Genomic DNA, 15,830 nt, shown 5'->3' on the forward strand with positions numbered 1-15,830 from the left:
AAACGTTTTTTTAACACTGTGTAACTCAAAAGTTAAGGATTTTAGGCATAGCTTTAATCGAACTTTTCTTCTTAAAATCACCTAAGGATTAATACCCTTAAGGATCAGCATCTTATTCTGTAACATCCTGTATATTCGTGTCCGATTCCTGTGTATGGTCTGGTCGATATTTTTATATGGAGTGGAATCTTGGATTATAGAGGCAAACATGATCAACAAAATAGAGGTCTTCGAGATGTGGACTAACCGACACTTCTTGAGAGTACCTTAGTTCGATAGTGTAACAAATGACGGAAATTTATGAAAAGCGTTAATAGGAACAGAGAAATGTGTACAAGCTATAAACAAAGCGAAACGGCTTAACTTGGTCACATCTTCAGACACGACAGATACCAGTTGCTACAACTCATTTTGGAGGAAAAAATAGAAGGAAAAAGGGGAATTGGAAGAAAACAGTTGTCATGGGCAAGGACAGTGAACTAGACTAGGGATAATAAAAGAACTTATCAGCATGGCAAGAGATCAATTCGAACATGGATTGATTGACTGATTAATTCTATACTCTATTTTTGACAATTTTAAATCTAGTTAAATCTATTTCATGTTAATAAAACTTGTTGCAAATGGGTGACTCTTGGTGTAAATATATTTTTGTATATGTTTCTTTGAGCATAAGAGAATTTTAACTAAGAATCCATTTTTTATCTTTAACAAACATATATACTTTTTGTTTCCTTTTAGAGCTGAAAAATTTAACAAATTTTGTGAATTAATAATTTGAGTATATTTCCTTCCACTTATAAAAATTATTAAATGGCTTAATTATTATATTTATTTTATTATTTAGTTATACCAACATTTCTTATTTTCCTTATATGGCTTGAAAACTAACAAAAAAATAATTTAGTAAAAAAAATACTTTTTAATAATTTTATTGCTACAATATTACAACCATAATATCTTTAAAAAAAATATGAATATCCTAGCTTTTCATATTATTAAATAACCTTTTATTTTACAATAAAAATTTTATACTTATTTCTTTACTATAAATAAGCACATTTTTCTGCACATATTGTATCAAAAATAAAGAGGTTACCTACGATTTTTTTCTGCTAGATTGATATTCCACTAAAGCAAAGTTAAATTGGCAAAAGAATCTTTGGTTAAGCCTTGATAAAGCCAATAGAATATTATTCAACTCTCGTCGATTTACTCTGTCAAAAAATAAAAGAAAAACCAACCTGAAACCCCCAATCAAAGCTTTGAGCAACCTTAAAATATGCAATGGCCGATGCCAATGAAATACCGGTCTAGAACCCGATTTGGAAGTATAATTTTACCAACTTTAAAGGGAAACACTTATCAAAAGAAAATCGCCTTTATTGTTTCGGTTTTCTTTTGTCCTCGAATTTTTGTTAGGCTACTTGAAATTCAGAATAACCAATTAATTGAGGTGTTTGTGCCAAGGTGGGCTACTACTGCTACTATTGCAAGAAAATAAACTTTAGGAAGCGGAACAGCAGCAATTGGTTTTCTTATTTATATTTGAAATTTGAGTTATTTAATTTTTAGGGAGTTTTAAGGTTTATTGGGAGCCAGAAGCCAGTAGAGTAACAAAACAAAATAAAAAATCACGAATTTAAAACCACAGTATTTTTTATAATTTCTTTATGCGTATTGCAGCTTTGTATTTCATTACAGATAAAATCATAAAAAAAAATTAAATTAAGCCGCAAAAACCTACGCAACTTAAAACGCAATATTTTCATGCATAACCAAATTGGATACGAATTAAAATCCCCTATATATAATGAATAATATACCTATACAATATTGGATTTCGGTATTTATTGGTAACGGTTATATAGGTGTACAAATTCGTATAAAATCAAATCTTCAATCTAATTAAGTTTCGGTTAAATTGTTTAGTTTAATTTTTATTATCATTTTAGTTATTCAAACTTTAAATTACTTAATCAAATTCAATAAAAAATTTCAAGTTTATTAATACTGTACAAACTTACACAATCCAAAAACCAATATTTTCATGACCTAAATTGAATACGAATTACGATCCGCTATACTATAATGAATTTCTATATCTATTTGAAACGGTTAAGTATACAATCCGTAATCGAATCAAATCCAATTAATGCGAATTCTAAAGCGCATGTTAAAGTCAAAATTTCAAATGAGCTTTGAAAAGAGAACAGCAACAGCTTTGATATACGGACTGGCGGATTTATCTGCCGCAGCGGCATCAGTCATAATTTGGCAGCACAGAACCGTTACTAATCAGATGGGGCAATTAATGCGTAATGACGTTTATAAAATACATGGGAAAAGATCATTTTTTATAAATCGATGCAAATGTACGGGTCAAATTGGATTTTTAGTCAGCCTATGTTTGATTTTAGCTTAAGTACTTTCATATAAAATATATACATATACCGAATGACACAAGAAAAAAGGAACACTAACAAGATGAACAAATGAAATTTGATATATTGCTATAACGGTTATAAGATATCTGTTCAGATATTAACCCATAGTGATACTAACTCTCTTATTTTAAATGGGGCACTTATTATATTATTACGTATTTCCTAATAATATGCCTGCGATACCTTACACGTCTTAATTTTTAATCAAGTAATTAGAGAAAACTAGTTCCCATTATATTTTATTACTTTAATCTTTTACACGCCTAGTCAAACTGCCCAAACCAGTGTACGACATTAACTTTTTTTTTAAATAGCACTGTATTGAGAATAACCACTTTTAAAATGTAGTTTTTTTTCCAATAATTTAATACGATTATTAATTAAGTTAACTAATACATAGGCCTAAAAGAAGAATAAAACTAGTTGCTTTTTCCTATGTCACCTGGTATAGACATAGGCAGTAATAATAATGCAAATTAGGAATAATTATATGTAACTCTAGAGCTGAACCAAAACTTTCATTAAATAGTAAACTAATGCTATACAAATCCCCATTGTTGCCCTTCCCCATTTACAGTTTTGTTCGACATTATTGTTCAATTTATCGCAATATGAAATAAAACAGTTTGAAACCACTCAAAATAGAGCAATGGGAGTGATTTTGAAATGTATTAGTTATATCCCTAGTTTGGGATATTATTAATTGCAACTACTGATGATAAACAATTCGGTAGCCAATTCTCATTAATAATATATAGTTACAACTTTGAATAAAGGCCAATTTAAAATTAAAGTGTTAGATTTGTTGAATCAGAAACGAGCCCAATTTACTATGGGTTGAGTTTTGAAAAATTTAAAGCCTAAACAACCGCTTCAGACAAAAAAGCGCTCCTTGGTTAATCTTGTCTCGAATAAAGATCGTCGCTAAAAACATGAACTATTTCCAAGCACCTAGTCTCTGTATGAGCAAATTAAGTTTAAAAACAAATCCGTGGAAAGAGCCGAAAAAAAAACAATATACAGGTTGGAGAATTAAAGATTACGCATTGTTTAAAATCATGGCAACATCGCTTCTTCTCATCGGTAAGCACCCGCATCCGGTTGATTGTAATAATAATGAGATATGTTCCAAAGACCAAATGCAAAGCACGAACCATTACAAGTTAAAATCAATTAAGAAATAATGAGCGATAATATCCGTACGAAAGAGGAGTATGTCAGGGAGATATGATTTCCCCTAAATCGTTGACTTTAGCGTTGGAAGACCTATTTAAGAAGCTGGCCTGGCAAAATAAAGGAATTAATATTGATGGCGTGCAGCCAATTACGATTTGCAGTCGACATAGTCATTATCAGCAACTCCGCCGAAGAACTTAACATCATGCTTCAAGAGCTACATCCTGCATCATGTGCTCTCAAAACATTGAAGTACGGGTCGACAGAATATTGGAGGACATAAAATTAAGTTAAAGAATGAGAACCAAGCTCTTGAAATCTCCAGAAGAGTAAGCCTCGGTTGGGCAGCATTTGGTAAATATACTAGAATCTCAGGACCTCCCTATAAATCTTAAAAGGAAATTTTTTGATGCATGCATATTGCCAGTCCTTCCGTATGGTTTAGAAACAATGGCATTAACTAGTAAATCGACAAATAAACTCTAAGTAACACAGAGGGCAATGGAGAGAGCTATGCTTGGTATACACTTAAGAAGTAGAGTCCGAAATTAGAAAATCCGGAGAAGAACAAAAGTGTCAGACGTATTAACAACAGTTGCGCGCTTAAAACGGCGATGGGCTGATTACATTGCAAGGCAAGATCCAGATAGACGGAGTAACAGAATACTGGTTTGGTAACCAAGAGAGACTAGGAGAAGTGTAGGGAGACCGCAAAGGCGGTAACGAGACGACTGCTACGAACAGAGAGACGTTGAGAAATTTGGAATCGGCCTATACCCAGGAGTAAATTAGTACACGCTAAGAAAGAAGAAGAGAAGAAGTGGCAAAGAATGGAATAAAACTTTGTGAAACCCTGATAAAAAAAGGAAATGGAAATGACTTTTTTTACGAAATATGCCTATTTTAAGACAAATCTTTTTCTTTCGTTGTTCGATATTGGTCTCCAAAAAATGAGTAGAGAAACTTTTGATTTCGTACTCAGTGCCCTCAAAAAATTTAATGTTTGCGCTTATTGTGTGTATTTTAAGCCAAAAATACTTTGAATTGCTGCAAAACCAAGTTCTTCCCACCATTCAAATCCTTCGTAATTTAGACTGATCATGGTAAAAGAATTTTTAACAAATACTGATCAATAACTGACCTAGTGTGACTGGCGATATTAACTGGCCTGCTAGCTCTTCAGATTGATCCCCAGATCATTTTTATTTTTGCGGTTATCTTAAGCAGACTATTTACAAATACGACTTTAGTAAACCAACAAATTTAAAGGAGTTGCGAGAGAAAAGTTTGAATGTGCCAACTTCATTTCTCTAGCAAATCTTTAAAAAGTAGGAAATTAATTTATTGCTTAGCCAAAAAAGGAGGTTTGTTTGAGCCTTTTATGTAAAGAATTAATTTTTGTTAGGTTTATTTTTGTATAGTGTTTACATTTTGCTACTTTTGTCAGAGTTTTTATTTTTATTTTATTAGAATAGTTAATTTTTATTAAAATAATTAAACATAAATTTTTATTATGCAAACATATTAAACATTTTGAGATAACGATTCTTTGTGGGTTGTACACTGATGTACTTAAAGCGTGCATCAGAAAAATATTCTTCGATTCCCCAACCTGTATATAAGGGATACGGAAAAGGTAACAGCAGTAAACGGTAATGGTAAAAAGCATTAGTTAACACTAAATCATCTCATACAATATACCAATACATAGGCTTCAATATCGAAATGTTATATTTATTCACTCATAACATATCGATGATATACAATTCTTAGTACTTAACAAAAGTGAGATAATTTAACATAAGGACTCTTGATCAAGAAAAATAGATCCTTCACTATTCAAATATCTAAATTAAAAAGAAGGATATTTGAATAGCAACTGGTGACTTTTCCTTCCTACTAGTGTTCTCTCACTTTTTCCTACATCTCCTTTAGTAACTATACTTGGATCCAAATTGGTAGCATACAAACTTCATTTGGCTAGATGCAATGTTAGTTAGTTAACACTCTACTTTTCAAGGAACTTATAGAGTTTAATACTTTTTATTTCTACATTTTATCAAGTCTAACCTTATTTTAAGTTATACCTTAGATTGATGTTTATTTTATGTATAATATTGTTGTTGTGAGCATTATTATATTTTATTCTATTGTACTGCATATACCACCTACTCTAGCATGCACTAAATTTTAAATCTGAATTTGCAATCAAATTGCCAAATGATTTAATTTTATTATTTAGATTAAATTTAATAATTATTTTACATTAGGAATTATTTTTTTAAATACCGTTGAAGCACAGTTTGATAAATAAAGATAATTAATAGTATCTTAACACTATATTCACATAATACATGGTATTAGAAATATACAAAAACAGAAATCCTAAAACTGATTCCAAATGTTTAACCAATCAAAGGATTTCTCTGCTTAATCTACTGTAATCTGAATCCTGGTTAAATCATATAAGGTAATTAATACTGATAGTTATAAATCTGTTACAAGTGATCGTAGATTAGGAAAAGGTGATGGCATTCTTTGGTAGTATATTAAATTGTCACCGTCCTTTAAGATGAGATCAGATGAAAGAAGTGAATTTTCTGAACAGATTTGGATGGAATTAAGGATTCAAACTATAAAAATACTCTTAGGTATTTTTTTACAGACTTACTTCTTAATTTTTATTCATTTTTGGATGAATTTAAGAATAACATTTCAAGATACTTACTGAGATTTAGTGAATTATCAACCATTTTTCTCAAGTAATTGCAGAGCCAGTTGACAAAAGCTAGCAAAACCAACTAGAGTAGGGATATCTAATGCATGGATTATTGATTTGATTTTGTGTTTAAATAGTGATTTTATTTTAAATATTGGGGTAGATTCAACATTAACGATAAAAATTTTATATTAAACCATGTAGTGATTAAGTTGAATTTTTTTCTGTAAATGATAGAGACTTTCGTTTTACTAGGGATTTTCCATAGGGATTTTTTAACATTTCTTTTTAATGGTGTTTTTTACGCTTCTAATATATAAAACATAACATAGGAAAAACTTAAATTACATAATAAATTTTTGCTTAATTTATACAATGGCCGTACTACAATAAAATAAGCATTTATATCCAAAAAGAACGCACCATAGTTCACACATGAATTAAGAAATATAATAAAGTAAGAGACAAAGCTTTAACTGAATACAAGATGGCGTTTGATAGTCTGTCTTTCGTAATAACCATAACTGTATAAACGCTCTTCTAAAATTAACTGATGACGTCCTGCAAGCGCCTGATAAAGGTGATCTTATGACCCTAATACTGCTCGACTATTCAAAAGCATTAGACAAGTTCAATCCTCAATTATTGTTGGCTATCTTAAGTTATTTGTGCTTTGGTAATCAGGCGTGTTGTTTAATAAAAAGTTACTTGTCGGATCACACTCAATGCATACAATTAAATGGGCAGCAGTCAACTCGTCGAGTAGTGTGTGTAGTGTTTTTCAAGGATCTACCCACTTTACACTCTATACTTCTCAATTTCAGACCCACATGAGCTTTCTTTAAGTTTGAATCCTCGAAATCGCTAGATGCTGCTATTTGATCCAATGCAAGTTAGAGAGTAATACAAACACAATATTAATATTTCGATTGAATAACAATTATTGCTCAGTAAATGTTGAGAATCTTGGACTAATTGAATGTAAATTTAACATTTTCTGAAACTGCATTAAACGAGCATTTATTAACCCCAAACTTATATATAATTAAAGACATCTTTTCGTTGTTGGCCTTAAAAAATTGTTATGCCATATCTTGGTACTATGACAATTTACATATTGTGATCTTTTGTAAGGCGAACATGATTCGGATACAACTAATACTTGTATGTGCGGTTGAATATCCTATGGCTAAATATGAAGGAAAGAAGGACATTGTTTGCTGTTGTATCAAAAAAATATAGTTACCAATTTGGCGAGCTATCGATACCAAAAAATTAAGTCTGGGAACGATACACATCTCTTATCACCTCTCTCCTAAATAAAACTGCTGTTTTTGAAATCATTCAGTTACCAGATTTCGCCTTTATATAATAGAATCCCTAATCACTTAAAAATGTCTTAAATTTAATGAATATACGAATAATAGGGAATTAATGAATATTAATTTGGATTTAGGTTAGTAGGATTGTCTATTTATTGTTACATTATTTATAATAATTATTAATATAAGTATAGAACCGATAACGAATAAATGAATTACCTTCGTTTGTTTTTGAGATATAGGGCGAAACGAAAAAAAAAAATTAGGATGATATAAATTGATATAAATATAATAAGTCTATAAAAAAGTAAAAACTTCTATATTTAGATATTTTTACCTTGGGTTTGGTGGCGCAGTCGGAAAAACATTAAGGTAATTTTATCGGAGATAAAATTACTTTTAGACTTTTTAAAATGAATCACCCTATATTTTTATATTACAAAAAATGGACTAAATGCTTTAAATGCTTGCTGTATTAAATGCTTTAGCTGAATCTATGGAAATATCCACGAACTTTTTCTCTTTGTCCATTGCAGAAGTAACATAATATAGTTAAGAATTTTAATAAAGAGTGCTTTAACTTAATTTAATGCTGCTAAAATCTATTTTTTTTACAAAGACTTTGAAATTATAGCGAAAAGTAAAAATTTGAGTTTGTCATAATAAAACAAAGTCGCTTTCCATTACGTTAGAAAATAAAGTTGTCGGGTGACGCAGTGGAAAGCAAGGTGCACATTACTCTTTTAACTCGATTTGCCAGTTAACAAGCTCTATAACATGCTCAAGAGCACTTTGTTGCCATCAAGTAAGGCACTTTTAAAATTTAACACTCACACTACATTGTGCCGCCGGCCATGCCAATGAAAAATTCTCCTGAGTCCATATTACCGCCTCCGAATGAAAGAAATATTATTTTTGAACTTGTTGGAATTTTTCTCATAGCTGATAAACTTATGAAGTTCATAATAATGTAATTTTTAAATTATTTATAGTACATTATTTTCGTCTAGATCATGTTCTTAAGGTCCCAACATGTAAAAAATATAATTTTAAAACACAATCAACTTAAGACATAAGACAAAGCCAATAAATTTAAAAAAAATCACAATTTTAACGGATTCTTACTTTTTTTACTGTACAAAGAATATATTTCAAATAAGTAGTATATCATGCTGCTAAAATTTTTTGTTTGACTGTAGAGGTGCTCCACGAAGCGCAATATAAAAAATATCTTTTTTATCAATAAAATTAATTTCAACAGCTTTGATTTTTATTTACGTTCTGTTGTTCTTTAATATAAAAACCTCTGGTTCTATTAATTATCTAATTTCTAATTTTTTCTATTTTATATACAACAAGATTATATTTCAAGGTACTTTGAATCGTTATAGAAAAATGAATTGCAGTAAAAAGCCTAAAAATTATTTATTGTTTTATACTGTAGTATTTTTCTCGTTCGTTAGGTGTGAATTAAGACAATCGAAGATAGTCAGCTAAATTATTTACATACTTCAATATGAAAACACAATCACTCACCACTACTAGAGATATGTGCATTTACTGTATTTACAACTATTTAAATCTGCCGCCAATATTCCGAACTTTAAGTTACTGAACAACTGACTATCGGCTATGCGGCTATATATACTCGGCAGAACGCTGTTCCGGAAGATTCCCGTTAACCTTCAAGACGTCGTGCGGAGTACCACTTGTGCCATTCCGGAATGACGGAAAATCAGCTAATTTCTCGGTATTTATAATATTGTTGTAATGTAAAAAATTGATATTAGTTTAGCATCGAAACATTACAAAAATTAGAATTCTTTTCCTCTTTGACAATTAAAAAAAATGCAAAAGGAAGATAATTAGGACTAAAATTAGACAGATGCCATTTTATATTTTTTTTATAGATTCTCAGAGTCAATCGACACAGGGTATCAGAATAAAATAATACTCATAATAACAAAGGAAAAACAAGTTTCAAGAAAAAATCAGACGGTAAAAGTAAAAAATAATGCTGTAACACCTAAAAAAATGGATATTTGCGAAGTGAATATACATTTTAGACAAGAAACCATAGAGGGGCATAACAAACTGATACTCTTTCTTTTTAGCAAGGGTAGAAAAATCACATCTTAGGAATACATTTAGATCATAATTGAAAATCAAGGCTTAGTGGAATATAAAAAAAAATTCTAAAAATTATCATTTTAGCTATTTTTGAAGCGACATTTTTCAAAAAACACAAAAAATCAAGAAACGCAAAAAAAATCGGAGTTCCAACTACGGATATTCTTGGTCTTAATAAAATTCCCCATGCATTTCAGAACCAAAAGCCAAAATCTATACCGAAATCATACTTTGACTTTTCATCTTAAGAGGTCATTAATAGGCGAGAAAAAAAAATAATGGAAAATTTAGAACATAAAAAAGAGTATTTTTGAAGAAAACCAAACAATTGCAAAAAATTGATAAAAGAAGTACCTCTGAATCACCCGCATAGGGGATACTAAATTAATATTTTTTGCCTTAAAACAAAAAAATATCTAATAACGGAAAAAAACATTTCATAAAGGCTGCAAAATTGAATAAATCAGGTACCTATTTTTGACCTGATTATCCAGTCCCCAAGAGTCATACATTCATCACAGAATTTTCGCAAACAGATGATTTAGTACCAGAATGTTAAAAGTGTAGGGACCAAAACTTTGGACTTTTGAAAATGCTACTTTCTGCTCTCATTTTGATTTCGTCTGTTTGACAGAGTCATGGCTGAACACAGACTTTTCTAGTTGCGAACTCTTTCCAGAATCCTATACAGTTTTTTGGGTTCTATGACACTCTGAAGTTCGAACGAGGAGGCGGCGCATTGATGGCTGTAGGTAAGAGAATTGATGCATCAGTTATACAAGATTCCTCTTCCTTGTCATATGAGAATATTTGAGTTAAAATTATGCTTCCAACGAAATCCAAAGACAAAACTATGATTCTTGATTGTGTGTACTTTACGTTCTATTTTGCAGTGGACTTTTATCAGGTAGTTATGGACAAAATAGAAGTTCTTAAAAACAACAATCTCGAAGCATACTTAATTTTTCTGATTAATTTCAATCTGCCTCATGTTACGGAGAGTAAGGAAAACGAGCTGCTTATAACAAGTGAAGTGAACATTCCAGCTTCCCAAGCTCTTCTTGATACATCTTTCTACTTTAAATTTCACCAGACTAACTCCATCTTCAATTCCTTGCAGAGAATACTGAACTATAAATTTGGGAACTCTTACTGTATCCCTTACCAAATCCAATCTGCATCATTCTTCACGTATGAACTTTTGTTCAACAAGCTATTCCAGCCATCAGAAATTGTAATCACTTGTCTACAAATATTACGAGGCCAACTATCAGGGTTTCAATGCTTATTTTTTAATCACTGATTGGTTATTTCTGAACAACAGTGAGCAGCTCTAGGACTTACAATTACAAAACTTCTATGACATATTGTCTAAAGGAATAGCAATATGTACCCAAAAAGCTCATAAAATATTAGTAATATCCAAAATGGTATAGTTCTTGGGCATGAAAGCTTCCGACACAGAAAAATGTAGCCTATAGCAAATTCAAAAAATCTGGTTTAGCTGATGATTATCTGATTTACTCAAATCTGCGCAGAGAAGCCAAATATCATATTGACCTGACTGAATTCATCTCAAACATAAAATACACAATTACACTAATATCGAGCAATTTGGGACATATACAGGGTGTTCATTTGAAAACTTTTCACCACGGATTTATCGAAAACCACTGTTTAAAAAAAAAACACCAAAATACGTCAAAAGGTTTGTCAAGGGGGACAACTTTCTAACATATAATTACTTCACCCCCTTTCAACCTCTGCCCCCCAGGGTCATCACTTTAAAAATTTTAAATGGCAAGGGGTATCGAGTAATAGCTTGTTTAAAAGGTCTTTCGAAGTCTTTTATTTTGACGTTTGATTTTTTTAAATCGGTCGATTTGTTTTCGAGAAAATTAGAAAAATCTTTGTTTGTCTTAATTTGTTCAGATAGAAAACAAAAACCTGAAAATAAGTGTTCAAAATGTTGCCCGTTTTTGGCCAAACAATGATATAGGCGATGTTCAAATTCCTGACGGACATTTTCAAAAACATGTTGTGGGATATCATGGCAGCTGTCGATGATGCGTTGACGAAGTTCATCCAAACTTTCAGGTTGGGGAGTAAACACAATAGATTTCAAATGACCCCATAGAAAAAAGTCTAACGGCGTTATATCAGGAGATCTAGCAGGCCATTCTATAGGCCCCCTTGGCCCTATCCATTTATCTGGAAACTCGTCGTCTAGCCATTGCCGAACGGGAAGAACATAGTGAGGAGGAGCGCCGTCTTGCTGGAAATATATTTCGTCGTTTTTTTTTAAACAGTGGTTTTAGATAAATCCGTGATGGGAAGTTTTCAAATGAACACCCTGTTATACACCCTGTGAGCACCCTGTATAAATTCTCTCAAGAAGGACGCTGTTATTCCTGCCTTAATATATCACAATGACATTCGATTGTTTGATTCTCAGTCCATTTTTTATGCTTCTGCAAAACTTTCAATCATGCTATTCGGACTATTCTGCAAGTGCTATCGATAAGACAATCAACATACCCTATGCCAGCACCTTCTTCACTCATATTTTTTCAGAAAAAAAGATTGAAATTTGAATCAAAGTATTCCACCTGCATTTTTAAAAATCTGCCTAACTTTGCTTTTTCTCCCACTCTGTAGGGTATTCCAAAAAACATTTAATGACAGCTTCTTACCTTCTTTTTGGGAATAATTTTTTTACAACACACTCTTTTTACAGGAATTATGTAGCGAATTACCGGGGAATTTCTCTTCTTTCCATTATAATAAAAGCAATGGAATTAATACTTCCAGAAGCATTCTTTAATACATACAAATATCAGATCGCCCTAAATCAGCATAGAGATAGAGAGGATGTTCAACTATTTTTAACCTGGCTGTATATCAAAACTTCCTTATTAATTCATTGGGGATTTTATGTACTGTACAACTACTGTGCATTGAGTTCATAGGTACTGATTTTTGTAACTCTTGATTGATTGTTTTTGCAGATTTTTTCCTTCTTTTTTCTGTATCATTCGGTTAACCTGTAGTATACATTTCAAATAAATAAATAACTAATCTTTATCAGAATTAATACACAAAATCCAACTTCATTATAAATTCAGACTCTAGTGAAAAAATAAAATGCAGTAGAAACCAAAAGAAAAACGAAAAAATCATATTTTACCTATTTTCTATTTGATTATTCATCTCAGAGCAAATATTTAATTATCTCAGACAAGTCATCCAATAAAATGATTCTCCTCAACTTTAAAGACCATGTTTAGGATCGATAAATCTAATTTAATGTGGTAGAAAAAAATACCAAAAAAATGTATTTTGTCAACTTTAGAAATGATCCGACCATTTCAGACTCAACAATTACAGACGCTTGTAATAAAATAATACTAAATCTTTAAAAATCATACTAGGGACACAAATAGGTGGACTGTCATGAATTAACAAAATGAGGTTGAAATGCAAAAAATTACCAAAATTAAAATATATCAAATACTTATATATTCCAGAGTGATATATTGTGGAAAAGTCAAATAAATTTACAAAGACTAGTGGGCGAAATAATTTATTCCCATCAACAGTGTTTTTTTTTAAAGCACCTCTAGCTCGGGTTGATTGATCACGCATGGTATAAATTCTAAACTTAAAATAATTAAAATACCGTGGCGCTTCAAAAGCCATTTTTTGATTAATATATTGCTTGTTTAATTAAATTTCAGTTTCCATTTGACGTGATGCTTATTATATTAATTTAAAATAAATGTCCGAATAATTACGCATTTATTTTTATTCTGCAAATATTTCGTTAATTATATTCCTGTCGATAAATATTGGAAAATATATGTAATTTCACATGAAAGATTAAATCCCTCCCATGAAAATATTACAATTTTTTTCTTCTCAAACCCTATTATCTCTCGCTCTCTCTGTTAAGATTAATATGAGTTCAATGTTCTATTTTTAGATCCATTCGTTACTTTAACACTGTAATTGTTTATCGGCCCAACACACTATTCTTTTCAGAGAAATTCAATTCTCTTTCTGTCATTTCCAATAGATAATATTTTCCTCTTGCTTTGGCGTTTTATCCATGCTAGAGTCCGGCGCTTGTCCCGCCCAGCTATCCGTTACACATATTGGATAAAAAAAAGCAAACGATGAGATTTATGTCTTTTAATTTTATTTTATTTTTAATTAAAAATGTTTTTTTATCTGGATATCATACATTTTAATCTATGAACCCGGATATCTCCCTAAATACTTAATCTGCAAAAGAAGTGTCTAAATTGCCATTGAATTTGATCTTAAGGTTAATTTTGTAGTTCATTTAAAGGTTAATTAACATTATAATATAGCACATTAACTTTGGTGCTAACGTCTTCCCTTTATTAAATATTGTAGGTCCCTATAGTAGTGCATTATATCTAATCTTAAATGTTTTTAAAGCCATTTTAATTTGTGACAATATTTTTTGTTTAATTAACGAATGGAACGAGCTAAAAGTTTTATTTCCACAAGGATTTAAAAAAATGTGGCAACCTTGACAAGGTCAAATCGGAATGAAATTACAAATAATTCAAGGTCATTTAAAGTTCAAATACGTTTTTTACCCAGAACTGTTTTTTCCATTGATATCAGAGAGAACAGAAGTGATATTTTCATTTTTTTTATAATAATCTTAATAACGTCAAATCCAGGTTAAATATTTCAAAAGCTTTTAAACATTCTGAATCAATCCTTAGTTTTTGGAAAAAGCGAACGTTATATACTTCTATTAATTTAATATAATAGCAAAATCCTGGTGAACTAGCGCGATTGATTTTGAGCTTAATTTTCAAAACACGTAATCTTTGGTAGAGTAACAGTAGATTAAAATAGGCAAATAAATTTTGAGAGGTTAAAGAGAGAGAAAGCGAAAGAGGGATTAAAAATTAAGTACATTCAAGATCTACTAATAAATTTTAAAAAAATCAAAATATTTCACACATTTTAAGGTTAATATGGAATTTAATTTGGTGGTTAAAACTCTAGACTCTAATGGATTTTCTATTCTTTAGTACTTTCTAGGGTTAGCCTCAGTGATATTAGAATACCATAAGTTGAAAAAAGAGAGGAATAATGAGCAAAATATTTAAATGTATACCTAAAAGTACATGATGGTGGATTAATTTATGAAGGTTAGCGAGTCTTCTGGAACAATGGTCTAATTAGTATATGAGGTCAGTTTAATTTGGCAAACAAATACAGTGTAATTATCAACAATAATGAAAACATTATATCAACCTTTCCGGTTTATAAAGATTCTATTTAACTCATTTTAGGTAGTAAAATAGGTATGTGTGTGCCATAGATAGCCCCTACAATATTTGGAATACCTTATATTTTTCCATATCCACTCATGGCTTCCTCTGCTTCAGTATAATGTGGCATCTTTAAATATTCTTCTTAAAAATGATAACTGCCTCATAAAATGTATGAAGACATTTATGTACTATGCAGTTATTGGTCCCAAATTGGTTCGTAATAACCCTGTATTCAGCACATTTTGATAATGTATACAGGGTAATAGCACATTTTTTTCAACAGTTAATGGTTCTCTAATAAATATTTTCCCAATCGAAAAGAGACAAACCGGGATAACCGAGTTGAGAAAATACGCAAAATATTTTGGTTAGTTTTTGTATATAGGGTAGCACAGAAAAGTGATGATAAGTTATTTACCCAAATACTGTTGTAAGTAGCGCCCTCTAGAAGTTTGCCCATAAAAGTAACAGGGTTTTATTTCTCATACTATAAAATCTTTCTATACCTAGTTTTATACCAAAGTCTGATGCTTCTTAAGCAATAAGGAACAATATAAATTAAAATTGTAACTTTGACACCATGTATGTCGCAAACTATCAATTTTTGGACAAATGTTTGTTTGGGGCTTCCTCTTTTTATGCCGTCTTATTGAAGGTTAGCGACTACGTTACTAAATACGTCTCTGTCTTTTGTAACATGGAACCATTGTTCGAC

This window comes from Anthonomus grandis, chromosome 4 (genome assembly GCF_022605725.1).
Source record: "Anthonomus grandis grandis chromosome 4, icAntGran1.3, whole genome shotgun sequence".
NCBI classification, from domain to species: Eukaryota; Metazoa; Arthropoda; class Insecta; order Coleoptera; family Curculionidae; genus Anthonomus; species Anthonomus grandis.